Genomic DNA, 5,396 nt, shown 5'->3' on the forward strand with positions numbered 1-5,396 from the left:
TTGGTTGCAGCTGTCATTGTTGTTTTGGTGGGCCTGGGCTGGGGATTCGAACCCACCACCTTAGATGTATGTGGCTAGTGCCTTAGCCACTTGAGCCACAGGCGCTGAGCCGGTGGTAGCATTCTTAATGAACAACTCTTCCTACTTATATATAACGTACCAATATTTTATACATTAAATTATAATGTAGTGGCTAATGCGATTGTCTGGATTGGAGTCTTTACTATGCTACCTGTGTGATCATGGGCACATTACTTAGCTTCTCATCTATAAAATGTAGATAATAGAATTTCATTGTTTGTGAGGATAAAACAAGAAAACACAAAGCACCACAGTGCTTGACTCATTAATTTCCAAATAAATGTTAGTTTTTATTCTTATCAATAATATTGTGAAATACTTTTATATTTTTTATTTTTGCTTTCAATTTCAGCTGGCTTTCACTTATCTTAGTTTGAAGGGGGTTTTTTTAATTTTTTTTTCTTTCTTCCTTTAGCGATTCTCTTGCCTTTTGCCTCCCAAGTAGCTAGGATTACAGGGGCCCACCACAATACCCAGCTTTGTTTTTTGTCTCACTCTGGCTCACTCCGGCTCATGCTGATCTTTTGCTGGTCTGGAATTCAGCTGAGCTCAGGTGAGCCACTCTCCTCAGCCTCCAAAAGCCCTAGGACAACAGGTGTGAGCCACCACGCCAGCCAATATTTTTGTATTTTATAATAACAAAATTCTGGAAAGTGTTATGACCTAAACCATGTCCCACACAAAATTCATATGTTGTAGCCCTAACTCATGGTGACTATTGGAGATAAGGTCCATAAAGAAGTAATTAAGGTTAGACGAGGCCACAATGATGGGGCACTCATAGGCTAGAGGAAGAACTCCTTCAACTGAGGACACAGCAAAAAGAAGTCAAGCTAGGAAGAGAGTCCTCACCAGGAATGCAGCTGGCACATGGATGTTGGACTTCTCAGCCTCTAGAACTGTGAGAAAATAAATTTCTGTTGTTTAAGCCATCTAGTCTATGGTATTTTGTTATGGTAGGCTGAGCTGACTAAGGCAGTATATTTTTGCATTATCTAGAAGCAAACAAAAAATTATAATGTGAACTATTCAAAGTAAACTATTGCCTTTCATAATCTCCAGACAAATCTATCAATAACCATGTCCTAAAATGCAGCAATTCGATAGTATAAGACTCAAACTATAGCCGGGCGTTGTGGCAGGCGCCTGCGGTCCCAGCTACTTGGGAGGCGGAGGCAGGAGACTCGCTTGAGCCCAGGAGTAAGAGGTTGCTGTGAGCTGTAATGCCACGGCACTCTACCCAGGGGGACAGCTTGAGGCTCTGTCTCAAAAAAAAAAAAGACTTAAACTATTATAGAAAACATTCTAACAAAACAGTTCCTCCTCTGTTAAAGCACTGTAAAACTCAGATTACTGGAGGTGATTCAGATTTGTTATCTTTCGTCCCATTGTTACATTCTGGTATAGTGAATACCTCTGTTTGGCTATCAGCTTGGAATTCTCATCTGTCCAAGTCCCTATCTAGTAAGCAAAGGTGAGATTTGCTTCTGCAGTTTGATCTCAGGAGGTGGAAATATACCAAGGATGCTTCTTGCTAAAAAAAAAAGTACAATTTGTTTTTGTGAAAATTGTAGCAGTCAAGTACAGTTGCAGAGAATAGCATTCATAGAATTCACTCTAAGGATAAAGATAGTTTCTTACTGGGTATGACATATTTTGCAGTATTATGAAAGGTCAGAAATATCAGAATATACTCACAAATAATTTTCCCAAAGTCACACTGCAAGAGCAGACCACCAAGGGACTGGCTGCCTATCTGTGAGCAAAAAGCTGCCTGCCAAATCAGAAAGCTGCTGACTCCAGAATTATGCTTGACATGTAATATTTTAATTTTTTTTATTGTCTGTCTCTCTCTACTGCAAAGTAAGTCCAGGAGGTCATGAACTTTTTTCTTTGTTCATTATTGTATACCCAGCCCTGAGAGCAGACCTTGGCTCGTAGTAGGAATGAACATGCACAATCATAGGTAACACCCCATAAGCCCAGTGAGGCCGATGCCTGGTAAGCCTTTAAATGGGAGAGATAAACATGAGTTATGTGAGACTCATTTCTTTGTTTCATTGCCTGTAAGGTCAGTGAATAGGCGCTTTTGCATTTCTACAAGATTAGAGAAAAGGGGGGGGGAAGTAGAGGGAGAGAGATAGGAAAGTTACAAGAATCTAGGTTTTCGACATCAGAATAGTAAAAGTTCCAGAAAGACTAGAGAAAGTGATTGGAGGAAACACATTTAAAAAGAAAAAAAGTTTCAAAACTAAAAGGAGATACAAGTCTGCAAGTGTAGAAGAGCTACTGAGTACTCAGCAGGAAAAAGGGAGAAAAGTGTACACGTAGATACATCATGAAATTTAAGGACAGAAGCAATGGTAAAAGCTTCCAGGGAGAAAAGTCAAGTGCCTATGAAGGAACAAGAATCAGGCTGGCAACAGACTTCTCATCAACAGGACTGGTTATTAAAAATTAAACAATGCCCTGAAAATTCCTAGAGGAAATGACTTTGAACTTTGGGTTCTATACCAAGCCAAACTATTGGTGAAGTATGGGAATGGAATGAAAAGTAAATATAAACTGAGAAAGCTTTACCTATAAATATTATTTTTAGCATGTTACATGAGAATACAGGCTAGCAAAACAAGGGAATTATTTAAGAAATTGGAATGAAAATAATTCAGAAACGCTCTAAAGGCAAGTTCCTTGTTAGTAGTTGTGCAGCAGGTCGTCTCCCGGTCCAGATTAATAAGACTTCAAGGCTATGAGAAAGAACTGCTTGTAGAACAAGAGGATTCCTACATTTGATAGAATTCGGAAAATGTTGGAAGGACCTATTCTAATGATGCTATAAAGGGAGACAATTCATGATCTAGTGAAAAGGCAATTTGTAATCCTGTGAGAAAAGGGTGTTTGACAAAAGTTGCACTAAAGACAATTTAGAAAGCAACTTTCCTTAGTAGTGAATACTGATTAGATGGATGTAATTGTCTACTGATTTTCAAATTTACAGTCAACCTATAGACAAAGCAAGAATTGCTTAACTATGGTTACAGAACAGGTTATAAATGTTTGGCGTAATGATGTAAAAGGTAACAAGAGAAATGAAGAGAAGGGTATGGGATACAAAATTTTTATCTGACAAAGTGAAGAGATAGTGTTTATATTGAAACAAGAAATACTAGTTTATTATTTAAAATCACAAATGTAATCAATGGAAAATCTAACAATAGTGATATAAGTAGGGAACATTTGGCATGGTGTCCAGTAGTTAAATCCTTATCTATCTTGGAAGAAAGTGAATATGTGAGATCTGAGATTATACATCAAAAATTCACATCATAAGCCAATAGATAGGAAGATACCAAAAAACAATGAGATGAAAGTGGTTGCCTTTGGGAAACATGTTTGGAGGGATTGAGAAAGGATAGGTTGGGGCCTGTCGAATTTTGTGTTCAGCCCACTTGAATTCATTCATTCAGTATATTTGTTGGGTGGCGCCTGTGGCTCAGTGAGTAGGGCGCTGGCCCCATATACCCAGGGAGGTGGGTTCAAACCCGGCCCCAGCCAAACTACAGCAAAGAAATGGCCAGACATTGTGGTGGGTGGCTATAGTCCCAGCTACTCGGGAGGCTGAGGCAAGAGAATCGCCTAAGCCCAACAGCTGGAGGTTGCTGTGAGCTGTGACACCATGACATTCTACTGAGGGCAACAAAGTGAGACTCTGTCTCTAAAACAACAACAACAACAACAACAAAAAACTGTTGTGTGCAAAAAAATGTGCCAAGAGAAATCCCCTGTCTACCCAAATTATGAATAAAGTCATAAGTAGGATATTTTCTATCACAACAATGCCAAAATTTGATAATGGGTATTAGCCTTGTTCTTAAAAAAAATTTTTTTTTTTGTTTTTTTGAGACAGACTCTCATGCCATAGCCCATAGCTCAAACGACCCATTTGCCTCAGCCTCCCAAGTAGCTGAGACTACTGTATGTAACACCTGGGTAGTTTGGGGTGTTTTTTTTTTTTTTTTTTTTTTTACTGTTTTTATTAGAGACAGGGTCTTGCTTTGCTTAGGCTGGTCTCTAACTCAGGCAATCTGTCCGCCTCCCGCCTCTCAAGAGTACTGAGATTACAGGCATAAACTACCATGCCCAGCCCTTAAAATTGTTTAATGGGCAACTGGTGTCAACTACATTGCTCACCTCTTCTCTCAACCATTCTCTGATTCTACATTTTTTCTGAAAATCACAAATGTTATCTCCAAAAAATGTTAAAGGAGTTATAAAATATGATCACTTCATTCAATATTATAGTTGTTGACACGGAATATACTTTAAGAAGTGAAAAACTAAGAAGATAATGCTACTAAATAGTGTCGGTACATCATATAGGTCTGCAGGAAAAAATACTGTGATAAGCTTCTTTGATGCCAAGAAGAAATTCTAGTCCAACCTTTAACACTAGTTACTTTTTTACTGCTGCTTTTCATTCCTCCCACATTTCATAATGGAGGATTGCTACTGCAATGGAGTTTAATGTTAAAACTCCATTAAGAGGAACAAATACAGTATCCACTGATTTCTTCTCAAAAGACACGTAACCCATCAGATAGCTCAGCGGTTTCATTCTCATCAATACTCTCACCATGAAAAAACTGGGTAGGACACAGAGGAATCCAGTGAATAGAAGAAGAAATCTGTTGAGTTTTGGAATATTTGGTACCTCGAATCAGTCCACAATTATGAAATCTAAACCTCCTATTGTAAATAGGAAGCTGGATGCAAGTCCTTCCATGATATATCGTCTGTTTACTCTGTAGGCCAAGGAAGCTGCTGGCCTCTGACGCCCGTGTTCTTCAGCCATAGAGCCAACACACAGAGGCTTAACAATAACAGTATAAATTATTCCTCCAGCGACAAGAAAGTCAGACACCCCCACCAGAATGTACACCATCACAGCCCGTGCAACCAGGGCCGCTTCTTCAGCTTCAGGTTGGGACGTTTGGGCACTAAGAATGAGACTCGGCACAAAGTTTCTATGTTGGTGGCAGCCAGGGCCTCGACTTTTATTTTCATCATGGCATTTACCGGTTTATAACAGACAGTTTTCCCACCTATTGTATCTATTGTGTAATGTTTGTTTCTTTCCACTAGAATGTAATTAAGATAAGTTGTTTTTTCTGGATTTGTTCACTAATGAAACTGAAGTATCTGGAATAGTGCCTAATACTCCTGAGCATTCAAGAATATTTGTTGAACTTCAGGGGCCTCTTAAATAACTTTTAGCTCATTATCTTCATAAAAGATATGTGTTTAGCCATGTTATG

The 5,396-nt window shown here is 38.9% G+C and overlaps 1 pseudogene; it reads right to left on the reverse strand.

The window, feature by feature from the left end:
• Positions 1-4,555: 4,555 nt before the first annotated feature.
• Positions 4,556-5,145, reverse strand: LOC100963783 (annotated as a pseudogene).
• Positions 5,146-5,396: the final 251 nt, after the last annotated feature.

This window comes from Otolemur garnettii, unplaced genomic scaffold, assembly GCF_000181295.1.
Source record: "Otolemur garnettii isolate 467f Iridium unplaced genomic scaffold, OtoGar3 scaffold00004, whole genome shotgun sequence".
In the NCBI taxonomy this organism is placed as follows: Eukaryota; Metazoa; Chordata; class Mammalia; order Primates; family Galagidae; genus Otolemur; species Otolemur garnettii.